Raw genomic sequence first — 21,560 nt, forward strand, 5'->3', positions numbered from 1 at the left:
GATCCTTGATGCTATGTAGAGAAGCTATGCCATATGTGATGCTGACCTGCTCATTCACTCATTTTTTTTTTCAATAAGCATTTATTAAAAGCCCATTGCACACCAGGCATTTTGCTCAGCATTAGGAAATCAAAGTTGAATAAGGTGTAGTGCCTGCCCTCAAAGCCTACTGTCAAATGGAGATATATATGTGTATACTATAGTGAGATATTTATCATAATGGATCTGTACAAAGTGTTCATTGGGACAGAAATAAGAGTACTTAATTAAGTCAGCTTTGGGGAGTCAGGGAAGACTTCAAAGAGACCGTGATACGTGTGTTGATACAGAGGAGCAGGATGAGTCTGGGGAGATGGTGTGTGGGGAGTGGCTGGGATTGGGGCTGGGGGGACTATAGGTGTCTGACCATGAAAGGCTTCATATGGCCAAGAGACTGAATTTTTTTTTTTTGAGAGGGCATCTCTCATATTTATTGATCAAATGGTTGTTAACAACAATAAAATTCAGTATAGGGGGGTCAATGCTCAATGTACAATCATTAATCCATCTCAAGCCTAATTCTCGTCAGTCTCCAATCTTCTGAAGCGTAACAAACAAGTTCTTACATGGTGAACGAATTCTTACATAGTGAGTAAGTTCTTACATGGTGAACAGTACAAGGGCAGTCATCACAGAAACTTTCAATTTTGATCACGCATTATGAACTATAAAAAATCAGGTCAAATATGAATATTCGTTTGATTTTTATACTTGACTTATATGTTGATCCCACATTTCTCCCTTTATTATTATTATTATTTTTATTTTTAATAAAATGCTGAAGTGGTAGGTAGATGCAAGATAAAGGTAGAAAACATAGTTCATGCTGTAAGAGGGCAAATGTAGATGATCAGGTGTGTGCCTGTAGACTATGTGTTAATCCAAGCTAGACAAGGGCAATAAAACATCCACGGATGCAGAAGATTTCTCTCAAAGCAGGGGGGATGAGGTTCTGAGCCTCACCTCTGTTGATCCCCAATTTCTCACCTGATGGCCCCCCTGTGACTGTGCCTGTCTTAGGTTGTTCCTCCCTTGAGGAATCTTACCCGCAAGAGACTGAATTTTATATTTAAGACAACCCTAAACTGGAAGTATTTAAATATAATCTAATTTGCATTTGGGGGAAGATCATTCCAGCAACAGTGAGGAGGCTGGGATAAAGAGAGTGGAACATCAAGGATGCAGTAACTAGGCAAGTCTGACAGAGCCCTAGGAAGGCCCACACAGGTGGTCAAGAATAGGAGGAGGAAGGAGTCAAGAGAAGTGAGAAGTACTCAGGTGTTAAATTAACATGATTTGACTAATTAGATTTGAAGAATAACAAGGGGGGAGATACTCATACAACTCATTTTGATATTAACTTTGCCATTGATTCTCATTAGCCCAATGGAGAGACTTAATTCACATAACCATACTTTTTATTTTTTTATTTTGCTCTCCTTAATGTACAATTACATGAATAACATTATGGTTACTAGACTCCCCCTATTATCAAGTCCCTACCACATACCCTATCAGTGTAGTAAGATGTTATAGAATCACTACTTCTCTTCTCTGTGTTATACTGCCTTCTGAGTGTCCCCCACCATGTACTTTATACATGCTGATTGTGATGTCCCATTTTTCCCCTTATCCCTCCCTTCCCACCCATTATCCCCAATCCCTTTCCCTTTGGTAACTGTTGGTCCATTCTTGGGTTCTGTGAGTCTGCTGCTGTTTTGTTCCTTCAGATTTTTCTTTGATGTTATACTCCACAGATGAGTGAAATCATTTGATACTTGTCTTTCTATGCCTGGCTTATTTCACTGAGCATACTACCCTCTAGCTCCATCCATGTTGTTGCAAATGGTAGGATTTGTTTTCTTGTTATGGCTGAATAGTATTCCATTGTGTGTATGTACCACCTCTTCTTTGTCCACTCATCTACTGATGGACACTTAGGTTGTTTCCATTTCCTGGCAATTATAAATAGTGCTGCGATAAAGATAGGGGTGCATATGTCTTTTCAAACTGGGCTCCTGCATTCTTAGGGTAAATTCGTAGGAGTGGAATTCCTGGGTCAAATGGTATTTCTATTTTGAATTTTTTGAGGAACCTCCATACAGCTTTCCACATGGGTGAACTAGTTTACATTCCCACCAGCAGTGTAGGAGGGTTCCCCTTTCTCCACATCCTCATCAACATTTGTTGTTGTTTGTCTTTTGGATGTTGGCCATCCTGACTGGTGTGAGGTGATATCTCTTTGTGGTTTAAATTTGCATTTCTCTGATGATTAGTGATGTGGAGAATCTTTTCATGTGCCTGTTGGATATCTGAATTTCTTCCTTGGAGAATTGTCTGTTCAGCTCATCTGCACATTTTGTAATTGGCTTATTTGCTTTTTGTTTGTTGAGGTGTGTGAGCTCTTTATATACTTTGGATGTCAACCCCTTATCGGAGATGTGATTTATGAATATATTCTCCCATACTGTAGGATGTCTTTTTGTTCTCTTGATAGTGTCCTTTGCTATACAGAAGCTTTTTAGTTTGATATATCCCACTTGTTCATTTTTGCTTTTGTTTCCCTTGCCTGGGGAGATATGTTCATGAAGAAGTTGCTCATGTTTATCTCCAAGAGATATTTGCCTGTGTTTTTTTCTAAGAGTTTTATGGTTTCATGACTTACGTTCAGGTCTTTGATCCATTCTGAGTTTACTTTTGTGTATGGGGTTAGATAATAATGCAGTTTCATTCTCTTACATGTGGCTGTCCAGTTTTGCCAACACCAGCTGTTGAAGAGACTGTCTTTTCCCCATTGTATATCCATTGCTCCTTTATCATGTATTAATTGACCATATAGGCTTCGGATTTATATCTTGGCTCTCTAGTCTGTTCCATTTGTCTATGGGTCTGTTCTTGTGCCAATACCAAATTGTCTTGATTACTGTGACTTTGTAGTAGAGCTTGAAGTCAGGGAGTGTAATTCCTCCCACTTTATTCTTCCTTCTCAGGATTGCTTTGGCTATTCGGGGTCTTTTGTGGTTCCATATGAATTTTAGAACTATTTGCTCTAGTTCACTGAAGAATGCTTTGGTATTTTGGTAGGGATTGCATTGAATCTGTAGATTGCTTTAGGCAGGATGGCCATTTTGACAATATTAATTCTTCTTGTCTATGAGCACCAGATGTGTTTCCGTTTATTGGTATCTTCTTTAATTTCTCTCATGAGTGTCTTGTAGTTTCAGAGTATAGGTCTTTCACTTCCTTGGTTAGGTTTATTCCTAGGTATTTTATTCTTTTTGATTCAGTTGTGAATGGAATTGTTTTCCTTATTTCTCTTTCTGCTAGTTCATCATTAGTGTATAGGAATGCAATAGATTTCTGTATATCAATTTTGTATCCTGCAACTTTGCTGAATTCCAATATTATATCTAGTAGGTTTAGAGTGGATTCTTTAGGGTTTTTTATATTCAGTATCATGTCATCTGCAAACAGGGACAGTTTGATTTGTTCCCTACCAATCTAGATGCATTTTATTTCTTTGTGTTGTCTGATTGCTGAGGCTAGGACCCCCAGAATTATGTTGAATAAAAGTGGGGAGAGTGGAGTGGGCATCCTTGTCTTATTTCCAATCTTGAAGGAAAAGCTTTCAGCTTCTCACTGTTAAGTATAATGTTGTCTGTGGGTTTGTCATATATGGCCTTTATTTTGTTGAGGTACTTGCCCTCTATATCCATTTTGTTGAGAGTTATTATCATGAATGGATGTTGAATTTTGTCGAATGCTTTTTCAGCATCTATGGAGATGAACATGTGGTTTTTGTCCTTCTTTTTATTGATGTAGTGGATAATGTTGATGGATTTTCGAATGTTGTACCATTCTTGCATCTCTGGGATGAATACCCCTTGATCATGATGGATGATCTTTTTGATGTATTTTTGAATTCAGTTTGCTCATATTTTGTTGAGCAGGTTTGCATTGATGTTCATCATGGATATTGGTCTGTAATTTTCTCTTTTTTTTGGTGTCTTTGCCTGGTTGTAGTATTAGAGTGATGTTGGACTCGTAGAATGAGTTTGGGAGTATTCCCTCCTCTTCTACTTTTTGGAAAACTTCAAAGAGGATGGGTATTACATCTTCACTAAATTTTTGATAAAATTCAGCAGTGAAACCATCTGGTCCAGGAGTTTTGTTCTGAGGTAGTTTTTACATTACCAATTCAATTTCCTTGCTGGTAATTGGTCTATTTAGATTTTCTGTTTCTTCCTGGTTCAGCCTTGGAAGGTTGTATTTTTTTTAGAAAGTTTTCCATTTCTTCTAGGTTATCTAGTTTGTAACCATATAATTTTTCATATTATCCTCTCATAATTCTTTGTATTTCTGTGGTGTCCATAGTGATTTTTCCTTTCTCATTTCTGATTCTGTTTATGTGTGAAGACTCTCTTTTTTTCTTGTTAAGTCTGGCTAGGGGTTTATCTATTTGTTTATTTTCTCAAAGAACCAGCTCTTACTTTCATTGATTCTTTCTATTGTTCTCTTCTCAATTTTATTGATTTCTGTTTTAATCTTTATTATGTCCCTCCTTCTACTGACTTTGGGCCTCATTGGCTCTTCCTTTTCTGTTTTCATTAATTGTGAGTTTTGGCTGTTGATTTGGGACTGTTCTTCTTTCCTGAGGTATGCCTTCTAAGCACTGCCTTTGCTGCATCCCACAGATTTTGCAGTGTTGAATTATTGTTGTCATTTTTCTCCATTTATTGCTTGACCTCTGTTTTTATTTGGTCATTGATCCATTGATTATTAAGGAGCATGTTATTAAGCCTCCATGTGTTTGTGGGCTTTTTATTTTTCTTTGTGTAATTTATTTCTAGTTTCATACCTTTGTGATCTGAGAAGCTGGTTGGTACAATTCCAATCTTTTTGAATTTACTGAGGTTCTTTTGTGATCTAGTATATAATCTATTCTTGAAAATGTTCCATGTGCACTTGAGAAGAATGTGTGTCCTGTTGCTTTTGGATGGAGTGTTCTGTAGATATCCGTTAGGTCCATCTGTTCTAGTACTTTGTTCAGTGCCTCTGTCTCTTTACTTATTTTCTGTCTGGTGGATCTGTCCTTTGGAGTGAGTAGAGTGTTGAAGTTTCCCAAAATGAATGCACTGTGTTCTATGTCCCCATTTAATTCTGTTAGTATTTGTTTCACATATGTAGGTGATCCTGTGTTGGGTGCATAGATATTTATACTAGTTATATCCTCTTGTTGGACTGACCCCTTTATCATTATGCAATGTCCTTCTTTGTTTCTTATTACTTTCTTTGTTTTGAAGTTCAATTTGTCAGATACAAGTACTACAACTCCTGCTTTTTTCTCCCTATTAGTTGTATGAAATATTTTTTCCATCCCTTTACTTTCCATTTGTGTATGTCTTTGGGTTTGAAGTGAGTATCTTGTAGGAGGCATATAGATGGGTCTTGTTTTTTTATCCATTCAGTGACTCTGTGTCTTTTGATTGATGAATTAAGGCCATTTACATTTAGCGTGATTATTGATAGGTATGTACTTATTACCATTGCAGTCTTTAGATTTGTGTTTATGAAAGGTTCAAGGGTAATTCCCTTACTATCTGACAGTCTAATTGAACTCACTTTGTATGCTATTACAAACACCACCTAAAGGTTCTTTTCTTTTTCCTTCTTTTTCTTCCTCCTCCATTCTTTGTATGTTAGTTATCATATTCTGTACTCTTTGTCTATCCCTTGATTGACTTTGGGGATAGTTTATTTGATTCTGCATCTGCTTAGTAATTAATTGTTCTACTTTCTCTGGTTTTATTTTTCCTGGTGACATCTATTTAGCCTTAGGAATACTTCCATCTATAGCAGTCCCTCCAAAATATACTGTAGAGGTGGTTTATGGGAGGTAAATTCTCTCAACTTTTGCTTATCTGAAAATTGTTTAATCCCTCCTTCAAATTTAAATGATAACCTTGCTGGGTAGAGTATTCTTGATTCAAGGCCCTCCTGCTTCATTGCTTTAAATACGTCATCCCACTCCCTTTTTGTCTGTCCGGTTTCTGCTGAGAGATCTGAAGATAGCTTGATGGGTTTCCTTTGTATGTGATCTTTGTTCTCCCTCTAACTGCTTTTAAAAGTCTGTCTTTATCCTTGATCTTTGCCATTTTAATTATTATATATCTTGATGTTGTGTTCCTTGGGTCCCTTGTGTTGGGAGATCTGTGCACCTCCATGGCTTGAGAGACTATCTCCTTCCCCAGATTGGAGAGGTTTTCAGCAATTACCTCCTCAACAACACTTTCTATCCCTTTTTTTCTCTCTTCTTCTTCTGGTACCCCTATAATGCAGATATTTTTCCATTTGGATTGGTCACACAGTTCTCTGAATATTCCTTCATTTTTAGAGATCCTTTTTTCTCTCTGTGCCTCAGCTTCTTTGTATTCCTGTTCTCTGATTTCCATTCCATTTACTGTCTCTTCTGCTACATCTAATATGCTTTAAAATCCCTCCATTGTATGTTTTATTTCAGATATGTAATTTCTTAATGATTGAATCTCTATCTTAAATTCACCCTGAGTTCTTGAATATTTTTCTGTACCTCCATGAGCATGTTTATGATTTTTATTTTAAACTCTCTTTCAGGAAGATTGGTGAGTTCAGTTTCATTTGGCCCTTTTTCTGGGGTTACTGAGATTTTGGTCTGAAACACATTCCTTTGATGCTTCATAATTCTATGTGGTACCCTGTAGTGCCCAGAAGCTCCAGTCTCTGGAGCTGCTCAGCCCCTAGATTGAGGTTTGAGGTTGTAGGGGAGCGGCACTGGTGCCTTGGCGGAGGAAAGAGCTGTTTCCTGATTCCCGGCTGCACTGCCTGCTCCAGTATCAGACCCGATGGGCCGAGCACACAGGTGTAAGCCTCTGTGCTTTGCGTCTCTAGCTGTTGTAGGTGGGGCCTCCCTCTGTCTGGCCTGACACCAGTGCAGTGACTGCCAGTTTGCGAGCAGGTTTTGGCAGGCCAGGAGGAAGATGCAGCAGGCTGCTTGTCACAGTGGGGGGCCTCAGAGCTGAGTAGGCAGCCAGGGGGATGGAGCGCCTGAATCTCGTCAACGTTCTCAACCCACTGGGTAGAGTGCAGCCAGACAACCTTGTCCACCTATCCCTTCTCCTGCGTAGCAAGCTCTGTGCAAACCCCACCCCTTCAGCAGCCCTCTGACTGCTAGGAACCCTCTCAGACTGCCTGCCTTTCTTTTGTCCCAGAGCAGCTGGATGTGGATCCCCATTTTCCACAAATGGCCAGAATCTCAGTCTCTCAAATATTCCGCCTGTCCCAGATCTCTAACCCCAGCAACCTCCAGAGCACCACACAATGTAGGTCTGGGGTCCAAAGCAGACCTTCAGGGCTGGGTGTTCAGCATTTCTAGGCCTGTTGACTCACAAGCACTTTTGCCTACCACAACTACAGGTAAACATGCTTGTACAACAGAGAAAACTTACAGATAGATGCACAGGTTCTTGCATTGGAAGCTCTAAGTATGCACAGGGATGTTGATTGTAAAGGGCATATGGGACCTGGGGAGCACTGGTAGGCTCACCTACAGTGTGTACTCTCATACTACATAGACCTGCTTTTTTTCCTATGTCAACATGTTCACTCTGTTTTATGATTGATTCCTCTAGGGGCAGCTGGCTATAATTTATGAGGAAAAAAAATAGAAATCAGGAAGTTGGTGAAACTAGTAGTGGTCACCAAATTAAAGCAATATTCCCAAGTGTGTATAGGCTATTTTCAAATTCAAAAGGCCTACCAAACATGGATATATAGAGCCTCTTTCTTAATGATAGTAAGGAGAAGGTACCAGATCAATAATATCCTTTAACCTGGGGGAAATATACCAGAACTATGTAGCCCTAAAATCTTATTCATGAAGTACACCTCTTAATCTTTCTAGGGTTTATCACCTATCCTCTGTTTTACATGTGTGTTACCAAGGCATCCAGAATGCTTGCAGTTTCCTGTTTAACAGGTTGATTGACTTAAAATGATTACTAGTAGACCAGATTGTTGATTTGGGGAATAGCGAGATAATCACTGTCTAAGATGCTCAAGGTCCCTTTGGACTTAGCTGTGACGGAGAGCAGGAGGGCTAATATAGCCCTGGAGTAAGACTGTGAATACATGTATTCCAAGAGAATGAGTTCACTGGATTTGAAAAGACTTCAAGTGCCAGGTATGTTTTGCAGGGGCCATACTGTTGCATTATGGGATATGATGGGGATAGTCACACTTTCATCATTTAAGTCTTTAAGATTGATCTAGGATGCTGTATTGCTTTTGATTTTCTATCTTGTTGGGATGGGGAATAGTTTCAAGCACTTCCACTTGGCCTTTACTACCATAACTGATCTGAATACAAAGCTTCAGAAACTAGGGAGGGTTCTACCTGGTTCTGAGTATATCTGTCTTATTTCAGAATCTGAGAAAATGACCATAGAATGGGCATGTGGCCACACTGGACTCAACCTATAGTGAAATAAACTTGGACACAGACTCCATTCATTTCCTGGCCTCTGTATGCTCCCACCCTAAGTGAGGGTCATAATGGCATTTTGACATTCATATTCGACAGCTCTCAAAAGATTCAGATATTCATTTGTCCTTAGTGGCAGTTTTTAGGTCACACTGGGATAGAATTAGAGGAATTAGTATTGCATATACCTCCTATGAATTTCAAGGAGAACTGGCCTGTTCTTCAGCTGAATGCTCTGTGTTTAAGAACTGGCTTAGGTCTGGAAACAGGATGAAGGATGAGATTTTTCTTTTGTGGTAGCTGACATCAACGTTCTGCTTGCCTGATCTTGATCTTCTTTGGTTATATTATTTAAGTAACACTCTCCCTGGATGACCATTCACTTTCCCCCCAGGTCTACTAGCCATAACCACAGATTCCTGTAAGTCAAGGCCATTGGTTGTTATTTAGACTTTACAGCCCATTACGATTACATTTACCTTATTTGCCCCAGTTGGTAAAGTGCAATCACTTGCCCTTTGATATTCTAGAATCCTACCATCTATATGACATTAGGTAGCCCAGTTCTAGAGCATCAACTCCTATCTTCCCCTGTCTGTGGAGGGTGACTGTCACTGCACCTATCAGTGATTCTGGTACCTCCTCACTAGGGTATTTTGAAGTAGTGAAGGATGATCCTTTGGGCCTTCTTGGAGAAACGAATCAGATGTGGATTGGATGGGCCAAATGAATACTTAAAAATCCATAATAAAATGACCACGTCCCTGCACTTTTTATTGTGATAAGAAATTTAACATGAGATCTTTCATTGTAACATATTTTGAAATGCACATTATCATATAGTTTACTGTAGGAACTATGTTGTATAACAGATCTCTAGAACTTAATCATCTTGCATAACTAAAATGTTATACCCATTGAACAACAACTCCCCATTTCCCCTCACTTCAGCCCTTTGCCACCACCCTTCTGTTCTGTTTCTATGAATTTGACTGATTTAGATACCTCAAATAAGTGGAGTCATGTGGCATTTCTCCTTCGGTGATTGGTTTATTTCACTTAGTATTATGTCCTCAATGTTCATTCATGTTGTCACTTTTCACAGAATGTCCTTTTTTAAGGCTGAATAATACATACCATATTTTCTTAAGGCATTTATCTATCAACATTTAGGTTGTTTCCATGTTAGCTATTTTGCAAAATGAAAAGCTTCTGCACAGAAAAGGAAACAACCAACAGAATGCAAAGGCAGCCTACAGAGTCAGAGAAAATATTAACAAACTCTATATCTGATATGGGGGTTAAGATCCAGAACATTTAAAGAACTGTAACTCAACGGTGAAAAAACAAGTATCCAGAATACAAATAGGCAAAACAACTGAAGAGACATTTCTTTAAAGAAGACATATGAGTGGCCTTCAGGTGTATGAAAAGGCGCTCAACATCACTCATCATCAGGGAAATGAAATCAAAAGAAATGAAATATCACCTCACACATGTCAGGATGACCATTAGAAACAATGTAACAAGTTTGGTGAGAATGTGGAGAAATTGGAATCCTCCTACAGTATTGGTGGGAATGTAAAACCCTGTAGCTATTGTGAAAAATAGTAGGGAGGTCCCTCAAAAAGTTAAAAATAGAAAAACTATATGATCCAGCAATGCTGCTTCTATGTATATACCCCAAAGAATTATAATCAGGGTCTTAAAGAGGTACCTGCAGTTCCATGTTCACTGGCAGCATTCCCTGTGCATTTCAATCCCCTTCTTTCAATCTTCCACTGGAACTTACAGGCAGTTCCAGAATCCTCCACCTATTTACTGAACATCATCACTGCTTCCAAGCTTCAAGGAACCATTTCAGCAGTAAATTAGGACCAGCAACAGGAATCTGTAGGGAAAATAGAAGTTACCATGGCCAGGATCGTCACCTGACCCTAATCTACTTGCTCACTGCACATATGCAATGATGTAACTGGCCTACTGCATAGGCACATGCTTACACACCTGTTAGCAATGAGACATTACTGTCTGTATTGCTATATAAAGAGTTTCACCCAGTGCTCTGCCTGGCTCCTGGCTGGTGGCAGCTGAAACAGTTTGCTGACTTGCTGAATGCAGACATGATTCTACCACTCAACCTGCCACTGCAAGAATAAAGCATGGTATAAACCCTTTTTACCCGTAACATTTCATTATCATTATTCAAACTCACCGAATCCAGAGTGAACTTGCCCAAAGCTGAGACCCTCTGGTGAGACAGCATCACTTCCAGAATTCAATTTCTAGTCATGGGCATGTGCTCCCACATAAATGAACTCTTCTTTAAAGGATATATATTACAACCTACCTAGTCAAGTGTATTAGTTTCCTATTTCTGCTATAATTAATTATTACAAATTTAGTGGCTTAAGTAACACAGATGTAACTTACAGTTCTGGAGGTCTCGAGTCTAAGATGTGTCCATAGGGTAGCATTTCTTTTGGAGGTGCTAAGGGAGAACTCATTCCCTCATCTTCACCCACTTTATGAAGAATACCTGTACTCCTCAACTTGGGGCCCCATCCTCCAGTTTCAAAGGTAGTAGGGTAGTATCTTCTCTCTCCTCTTTGATTTGTTTCCTTCCTTACATCTACTCTCTCTGACTCTGAGCCTCCTGCCTCCCTTTCGTGAGGACCCTTGTGATTACTTTGGGCACACCTGGATAATCTAGAATAATAGCCTCATCTCAATACCCTTAATCTAATCACATCTGCAATGTAAAAAAACATATTCCAGGATCTGGGGATTAGTTTGTGGGCATCTTTTCAGGGAGTGGAGAGCATTATTCATCCCACCATAGGATCCTCAAGAACCACCCCAGACACCTTTCCTAATTCTTGTTGATACATTTTAGTCTGGTCCTGCAGCTCTTTCTGTAAATGAATAATCCTTTTCCTCCCACAGCACAGATAGTATTCTCCTGCTTGACCTTACTTACTTTGCACCCCCTCCCCTGAGACATTTGGCCAAATCTGGGACTGTTTTTGGCTATCATCACTAGGCACTACCAGCATCTAGTGGGTAGAGGCGAGGATGCTGCTAAACCATGCACAGGACAGACCGCACAACAAAGTGTCCTATTCAAAAGAGACCATGGTTTAAAACAATGGCATTATGGGTATAGATATGGAAGAAGGCCAGCATAATTTTGTGAAATATCTGCCAAGGTGAGGACTTTTAGAAATCTCCAAGCAGGAAATTTAACTCCTGGAACACCTCTAACAAGAAGGAAGGAGCTGTTTCTCTTGGCTAGAGGATTCAGGGTCATCTCTATTTCTGTTATTTCAAGCTCATCTCCTCCCTCTACCTTAAATTTCCCCATTCTAAGACTCAGGGTATCATTCCTTTCCTGTCAAGTTTCTGACTTTGGAGTAGGGGACTTAACTGAGCTATGAATCCAGCTTCTTTGGTAACACACAGTGCTTCTAATCAAATCTTGGGCCTGATTTTCATCACAGTCTTCTCTCTGCCTGCAGGAAATGAGAATCTCTTTTGATAGCTGGCTTATTTTCCTCCCTCAGTAATCTTTTGGTTGGTTAATACCAGCAGCCAATCATACATAATGGCTACAATTACCAATTGTTCCATGTCTTTCAAAGTCTAGAATACCACACAACGCTGTGCCTTCCATTTATGCCCCATCCCAATTTACAACAGGTAAGCTTCTTAATACTGTCAAGGTTATCTCATGTCAGATTCCACTGCAAAACCCTGCTGTGCAGGCCTTGTCGTTGGTTGCCCAGTGAGTGATACAATTCAAAAATCCCACCCGAGGGCCTGCTTACCAGGCTCCTCAGGGACCAACTGTCTTAGGTTGGATTCTCCTAGAAACAGACTTCCAGGGAGGCTTTCTGTACTTTCGCACTTTATTTTAGAAGTAATTTGTGGAAGAATTGGTGGGGGACTGGAAAGTGAGAGAGGAAAGGAAGGAAGCCAAGCAAAGACATGTTAACTGTTTACCTCTGTGGAAAACTGAGGCTCAATCCATCTTAACTGCTGCAAGAGAGGTGCGGAGTTTTCCCAGTTCCAAGGGGTGAGAAATCCTCCAGTTTCTGTTTATTGTTCATTTACGGCTTTTCCTGAGGGCTACAACTTCCAAGCATTTCTGACCTCCTCTGTTCTCAGGTCGAGCATGCTCCTGCGGCCAGAGACAGGCTTGAGGGTGAGAACTGCAGGTGCTAGTGTAGGAAGCCATAGGTGTTCGCAGGAACCACGGGAGCTGGAAAGACAAGGGCAGGACACCACACCATCTGTCACACTGACATGAAGTTTTAAATTCAGGGCTTAAATTACAACACAAGAACACATATTTGGTTGTACTTTTTCTGGAATGGGTTCATTTCTAGGGCTACATGAGGGTCACCCACAGCCTCAGGCTTACATTTTTAGCACACTCTGTATAGCAGCGAAACCTGCCTGAGAGCTTATAACCAGTCTCATTGGCTCTGACTGGTCAGACTCAGGTCAGGTATCTCTGAGACATCCAGTGAAAGCACATAGGTAAAATGCACTGGTTGATTTAGCCTAGGCCATATGTTTTCCTTCTCTGCCCAGAAACAGCTCCACCTTAAAGGCACAGCAGCAGAATGGGGAAGGATTAATTCCCTTTAAGCAAAATTTCTCAGAGAAGCAGCATGAGAGCTGAGCAGCAAAAATGACAACTGTCCACTACAACCCTGTTTAATAACCTCTTAAAACATTTGTAGAGTCTATTTACTCTGAGCTGGGGTTACCTAGACAAAGTTGTCAGCCAGCTACTTACTACTTATCTGCTTCAGAATTTCTCCTCCATGATGCATTTCAGATGCCATATTATAAGCAATTATGTTACTTATTTCACCATAGAACATTTTTCAGTAAGAATTTTTTCCATTATCAGCGAAGGGCAATATATTTAACAAGGATTAGGTGATCAGATGAACTAGTCATAGCAAGGGCCCCAGGGTTAGTAATATCTGGGGTAATTGAAAAGAAATCAACATTTATCAAGCACCTGCTATTTTCCAGGCTCTGTGCCAGGAACCTTACATACATTATCTCTTTAATTCTCACAATGATCATGTGAGGAGGACACAATGATAACAGTTTACAGGTGAGAAAACAAAGGTTCATGGGGGCTCAGTAACATAACAAAGCTCCTTCAACTAGTGTAAGGAGACTGGTTCCACCTGGTGATCTCCATATGTTAGGCATGCTGTGACGTGGACAGGTTAGCAATGGTCTGGCATGGCCCATAAGCCATAAATGCAGTAGGCATGTGGCTACTAATGGCTCTCCTAGCAGAGAGTGAATGCCTTCAGGGGAAACTCCACTGTGACCATGGCCATGGGAGAGACCTGTCTTCACAATTAAGGAGATGGACTGTGGAAGTTACTTCCATTTTTTGTTTACTATGCAAATGTGTATTTAGTGCCATCCAGTCCCATGTCAGGAAAAGACTTAGAATTTCCTTTTAAGAAGAGAAGTTATAAAATTTTCCTCTCAAATACCTTCTGTTGATTTAACAAATGCCTTCCCCCAATACTCTTAGCACATACTCATGTACCTTGAAGCATGTAATACTTTTTCTCTGATAACAACACCTGAATCATTTGCATCACTGACCTCCATGCTACTTGGAAGATAACATGAGAGGGTATGGAATGTATTTTAACAGTTCTGCTGCATCCTTCAGAGTTTCAGTGCACATTTGATGAACACTTATTAGCTCTTAGAATGGAACACTTTGTATTTCTATTTATTTATTTTTTGATGTTACAATTTATTCTCTCTTTATCTTCTCACCTGTCATTATTTTTGGATAAAGAAAGAAGATCACTGAAATGTGACATCAGAAGAACTGGGCTCCCATCCTGGCTAAAACAAACAGTAATAGTACAGTGATGGAACACCAAAAGCAATAATAAAAATGCCAAATATTTATCATGCTTTACTATGTGAAAGAGTTTCATTATTAATTCAACAAATATTTATTGAACACCCAATATATAACAGGTGTCGATGCAGTTTTCTATTTACTGGGAATACAGCAGAGAACAAAACAGATACAAATCCCTGCTGCTTTGGCTTACAATGCATTTGCGCCTATGTATATGCAAGTGTGTGTGCATGTGGGTGTTGAGGGGGGTGATGAGACAGACACAATAACTAAAATAATTAAAACATGGAGTATATCAGTGAAAAGTACTATGAAGGAAAATACAGTGGGGAAAAGGCTGGGAGTTCCGAGAGTCCTACGAGGGCTAGTTTAAAATTGGGTGGCCAGGCAAATACTTGGGTTGGGAGGCGGCTGTCTGGGTGGGGAACAGTGCAAAGACCTTGAGGTGTCTACATGCTTGGTGCACCCTGTGAACAGCAAGGAGGCCAATGTGATGGGGGCAGGTAAGTGAAGGGAAGATAGTTTCAGATCAACTAAGAGATGCAATGGAGGGCCAGACCACACGGAGCTTCATAGCTCATGGTCAGGACTTTGGTCTTGGTTGAATGTGATGGGAAACCGCTGGAGGATTTCAGTTGCAGAAAGACATAGTTAGATCTATGTTTTAAAACTATCACTTGAGCTGTTGTGTGTGAATGAATAATAAACCTTGGGGGAACCAATTAAGAGCTTGTTTATAAATCCATCCTTCTGGTGCTCGAGTCCCTTGTTTTTCTTGACTACAAGCACCCTGAGCTTCCTCTATTCTTCCAGTTGTTACTGCGACATTTCCTTCACACATCTCTGCTTTTCTCTTTCTCATATCATGGTGCTAGTATATCACCGTCTATTCTACTACTTATATATTTAGTTTGAAATGCTTGTAAGGAATTGGCATGGAGATATCAGATAGGTAGTTAAAAGTATGAGTCAATGGTCCCAGACTCATTCTGGGCTGGGGAAGTACATCTAAGAATCACAAGAAAATGGGGAGTGCAGTGGGGCTCTGGGAGTGGAATGCTGTATCAGGCAGAGAAGTGCCCTGGAAGAGAAATGTGCCTCAGAGAGACCCCTGGAGAAGCCCAACATTTAAGGTTCAGGTAGAGGAAACTCCACCAGCAAAGGAGACTGAAGAGGCACAGCCTTGAGGTAGAAGGCACGTTATGAGAATGAAGCGTCACAGAACACAAAGAAAAAGAATGCAACAAGAAGTAGAGGATGGTCACATAACCAGTGCTGATAAGAAGCACTTGAGTGGTGTCTCTTGTGTTAAATGACATAATGCCTTAGGGGACATTATATGGGGCACTTTTAATGGAATTGGTGTAGGGGAAGAAGCTAGATGAGAGGGGAGAGGATCTCACACATTTAGAGGAGATGATGGGTGTCAACTAAGCCTACTGTGGTAATCACTTCACCATATATGGAAGTCAAGTAAGTTATGGTATTCACCTTAAACTTGTACAGTATGGCATTCATTATATCTCAGTAAAATTAGAAAAAAGTGCTGATGGAATTTTGTTGACAGAAGATAAATTGTTCATACATGCTTAGCTCCATTCCCTATAGATAGCTAACTAAAGTGGAGATAAAGGTATTAAGAAAGGTAATATATCCACAATGGTGATAATGAGGGTGGAACACACTTTGGGAAACTGCAAAGCAGATAGAGAAATGGTAACTCACTTATGGATCACATAAATTCGGAAATGAGGCTACTGCAGAGGGAGACACCAATGTGGTTAAATTTTCAGTGCTCCAAAATGACTCAAGATCCTCCACAGAGCTTCAGGTCTTAGAAATATCATGCACCACGGAAAGTAAACTGCAGGCATAGGAAGAAAAGAAGGATTCTGATCTGTGTCTGAACACCTGGGGTTGCTGACCGGCTGCTCCAAAGCCAGGAGAACCACTCTCCTACACAGCAATCCAGGGGACTTTCTCTCTGAAGAAATTAAACCAAAAAAGGTTCAGGACACCTGACACACAAGAGAAGGGTGTGTGTGTTTGTGTGTGTGTGTGTGTGTGTGTGTGTGTGTGTGTGTGTGTGTGTGGTAGAGTACAGAATAAAAACAAAGGAATTGAGTGAAAATTCACATTCTGAAGGGTGGGCATCCCAGCTGGCATTCCTCACCTGCTCCTTAAGTGGCAGAAGCCAGAAACAAACTCTCCCGGGGGGCAGAGAGAGGTGATGTGTTAGCTTGCTGGCTGCTCTAACGAAGCACCGCAAACTGTGCGGCCTCACCTTCAGGACTGTATTGTCTCAGGGCTCTGGAGGCTAGAGATCTGAGAGCAAGTTGTCAGCAGAGTTGGCTCCTTCCGAGGCCTGTGAGGGGAAATCTGTTCCCTGTTTCTCTCCTAGCTTTTGGTGATTTGCCTGTAATCTTTGGCATTCCTTGATGTCTATCACATGACCCCAATCTCTACCCTGGTTCTTACAGGATGTTCTCTATGTGTTGTGTCTCTGTGTCCAAATTCCCCCTTTTTACGACACTAGTCATATTAGATGAGGGCTCCACCCTGCTCCAAATGACCATATCTTGCTTCCACCTGCAACAACCCTATTTCCAATTAAATTCATACTTGGAAGCACTGAGGTTTAGGACTCCAACTTGTGAATCTGAAGGGATTACAAGTCAACCCATAACAGACGTCAAACTTGAATGAACCCAATATATTTTGGAGTCCCCGAACAGAAAGCTCAGATCATCCTACACAGGAGCCAGTATTGTAAAGCTCTTCCCTCAAATACAGTGATTCTATTGGGTCATCAGTGATTTAAGAATGAATCTACAGCCAAAGGGCAAACAACATACTTCAGAAACCTCAATCAGGAAGACAGATCAAAATAAACAAAGGATCCTGGATGATACAGAGGCAACGGAGAAAGCAAAGCCATCTTCAAAACATTATAATTAATGTTCTTTGAGAGAGAAGAAAAGTCCTTGTGCGACTTAAACAAGGCAAAGGTAAAAAAAACTAAGAAAGAAATATCAGGACCAAGAAATATCCCATGGTTGTTAAAAACATCACAGCACAATAAGTAGCAAAATGCTTGGATTATAAAGCTGGAAAATTCCCCAGCAACTTCGTTAGGGTTTAGATGCAGAGTATAATATCTGTATTTCTAAGCAGATGGGGTGTAGGCACTGGGAATCCAGAGATCAATAGAGAAGGTTTGTTCTAACTGGAGGGATGGAGCAAGGAGGAAAGGATTCAGGCAAGTACCTTCACCTGGATAGTTGCTAAGACACTGAATTTCTATTTTTGTTTATATACATTTTATGTAAAGTAGGATGAAATTAAAAGATTCTATAGCACCAGAATGCCTGGATTTGAATCCTGGCTTTGCCTCTTAATGGCTGTGTGACCTTGGGAAGCTGCTTCTCCCTGTGTGCCTCAGTTTATTTATCTGTAAAAAATAAGAGTACTTATCTCATATGTTAAATGCATTTTTTTTAAACAAAACAAAACAGTATCTGGCATAGAAGTTTATATATATATATATTAAATATATAATTTATTAATATATTATAGTTTATATGTATATGCAAATGTAGTTTTATGCACATACACACACGCTATTCACGGGCAGGTACAGGGAAGGCCTGATGATGGGATTCATTCGAGCTGTTGCTATGGCTTGTGCTTTTGTTTGGTCTTCAGGGGTCCTAGAGAAGGTCAAAGCAGCAGGTAAGTGAAGTGTATTGATAAGGGGTAGGAGCAAAAGCCCATAGGATTCAAACTGAATAGGGAGGGAAGCGAACACACAATGGGATGCTTTTGTGTAGGGAGAACGTTGAGGTGCCAGTGGGATGGAGACTTGGTTGGGGCTGTCAAACAGGCAAAAAAAATAGGCTGAAAAACCAAGTGGCAAGAACATAAACCTGTGGTCAGACCTGGGAGGCTGGCCCTAGTGATGTTGGAGGTGAGCTATTTGGAGTGTTGCCAAGGTCCAAGTGACTAAAGAAAAGTCATGGAGCAGGTATCTGGACATAAAGAATTATCTTAGTTAAGTCTCTTCAAGTAACTGAAGCAAAACAATAAAGAAAATGTACTGGATACACGTATAATTTATAGACCAAGAGCACAGGCAGCCTGGCACTATGTCTGCTATAAAGGAAGTATAAAACATTAATAATTTAATTGGTATTGTGTATCCTGTTACCTCTGCTCTTCATCTGCTTTGGTATTTTCTGTCCACAGGACTTCACTGCTGGCATGTACGTGAACAAATGAGGCTATTTCACAGGTCCAGAGTTTAGACAATTTCTCTGTTCAACTGACCAGCCCAATTCTCCATTTTCAGGAGACAGAATGTGACTGGCACAGCCACAGCCAAGTATCTTTCCTAATCTAATCAACTGCGTGCAAGGAATGTGCTACATACCACTTACGGGAGTCAAATTCCTGTACACAAGGGTGAGTTCTCAGAGAAATAGGAGATGCCTGTATAGATGTGTACTGGAGGCCTTCATAGAGCTGAGATGCTGCCACACTGGATGGGGGATCCAGTTTCACCCAGGATGATGGCAGGTTTTGAAGGACAGAGACCATGAGCGAGGTGCCCAGTGTGTTACTGAATGAGTGAGATTCCTCGGATGATACTGTGGAGGTTAACATAACATGGTTTCATTCAGTCATTAACTCACTCATTTTCATAAGTATTTTTTCAGTACCTAACAAGGACTATGCATTCCCATGGTCACCACAGTACTGGAAACTGAGAGCTTTGGCGGCCGACTTAGGTTCAAATCTCTTCTCTGCTCTTTAGGAGTTGCATGGCCTTGAGAACATAATTTTCCCCTTGAGACTGCTTTCCTTTTTGAATAGTAAAGAAAACAATCCCCATCTTTGACTTTTAAGAATTAAATACTACAACAGAGGTCTGGATACTTAGCATGGAGGCAGTTGGAGAAAGAGCTCCTAAAATGGAAACACATTAGTACATGAGTGAGTCAAATTGTCTGAGGGTAACAGACCAATAAATGGATAGTGAAAGTTTATTACAGATCCATGATCTTTGGGGCACAGAGGTGAGAGATTTGGGGAGGAGGGATCTGGGAAAGCTTCCAGCAAATTTTTTTTCTGAGTAGAGTTAGCTTTATGAATGGAGAGAAAGAATTTTTAAAGGTATAAAGACAGAAAACCACATGCCTCCTTCACAGAACTGGAAGTGCCGAAGTATGACTAGCAATAGGCATACCTGTGGTGGTTGTCAGAAGGGCAGGAGAGGAGGCTGGGCTAGAGAGATGGGTCTTACGTCTATGGCTTAGGCTGATGTTTAATGTTATTAAAAATCAGAACTACACGAGGGTCTTTGGGACAGGGACAGAAGCCTAATTATTAAACATGATATGGAGGTGGGGTACACACAGAATAAGTCAGCCATGCTGCCATATCTAGGGTAGCAGACCAAGCAAAGTGCTTGCAGCTGGACCTGGAGAGTTGAGCTGGAGAGAGCTCAGGCTTTTTAGACATTCTTATACCTTCTCCTAGGGCTGCTGACAATATATATCCAGGTTGGGTCAAGGGCCCATTAATCTTAGTGGTGGCAGGCAGTGATGAGATGTTTGGGTCAGTGGTACATGGAAACTGAATCTATTGTGTCCACTCCACCTGCAGCCATCCCTTTACAAGAAGGGTGTGCCCGGGTGTGCAAGTGGCACTGGGAGGGCAGGGCCGCCTTCATACTGGGGAGCAAAACCCGAGGAGATCACGGTGTCAAGTTGCACAAATCTTCCTAATGAAGCAACCTCAAACCAGGAAAGTGGAGAGCCTGGAACAGTTGCTACTCCATGAATTTTTGCTGAGTGAAAAGTAATTACATTCAAAGTCTTTCAGAAATTGAAGGGGAAATACACGAAAAACTTTCAAGAGGTTTCTTATCTTCTTCATAGGAAGTTTCCTACTGACTAAAAGTTAGGCACATTAGGGCTTTACTATAGGAACCGAAGACAGGGGAACCTTATTTTAGGCAATAAATGTAAGTGGGGCAAGCTGTATAGAAATATATTTTAGCAGAGTCACTATACACAAACTAATTATTTACAGAATACCTCCTGAATCCCTTCACTGACGCTCTTGTTAAAACAAACCATTCCTTAATTCATTTGTCTTTTGAGCTTGAGGCAACACCTTGCAGCTACTGAGATTGAAGATATGTTAAAATATATTGTGTCTTAAAAGCTCTGAGAAATATAGATGATTTTTTTCTTTCTCCTTCCTGGGATTCTCCCTTCCCCCTGTACCTCTGAAATTTGGTATCAAAATCAGGTCTTTTCTTTTATGTTCTTTACCTGATTGAATTCAGTCAGGTCCCATACAACATAAACCTTTACAGAGAAGAAAGTACCATTTTCTGATTGTCTGTGGGCATTTAGAATTTAATCTTAAAATTGCTGATTACAAGTTCCTTTTATTTTATTTTTTCTGGGGCCCTAAAAGACATAAATACAGAGAGATGTTTAAAGGTTTTATTTGGAGCTTCTGGAAGTGCACTCGAATTTGGAAGTGATGATTAGTGACTTTTAAACTATGTTCCTCCTAAGGCCTAAGTTTTTATTTACAAAGCCCAGTTGAGTTTTGCCCCCAAAGGCCTGTGATTTGGATGAAATCTTTTTCATTCTTTCATATACCAAAGCTGTTTTAAAGGAAGGAGCCTAAAATGGTCCTTTTCTTTACTTTTCATTTTTGATTCATGCTGCATGGTCACATCTTCTTCCTCTCCTCCTTTTCTCCCTTTTATGGTCTCTGGCTGCCCCCAAATCATATCTGGAACAAGATTATTATATCGAATGATCTCCCTTTATGAGGTTTTCTTGTCAGCGGCTTCAGTGGAAGTCAGGCGTGTAGAGCTGTGATTTACCACCACTCAGCGCTGAGTGATTTAATGTATTCACACATCTTGCAGAGCAAGGCTATTAGATGAAATGGAAAAATACCTGGGAATGAGAACGGTAGGTTCTCTCACTGACACTGCTGGAGTAGGAAGCAGCTGCTGAGGAAAATGCATGGAGCTTGCTTACTGAGAGGAGCAGTTTT

The sequence above is a fragment of the Manis javanica genome, chromosome 10 (genome assembly GCF_040802235.1).
Source record: "Manis javanica isolate MJ-LG chromosome 10, MJ_LKY, whole genome shotgun sequence".
NCBI classification, from domain to species: domain Eukaryota; kingdom Metazoa; phylum Chordata; class Mammalia; order Pholidota; family Manidae; genus Manis; species Manis javanica.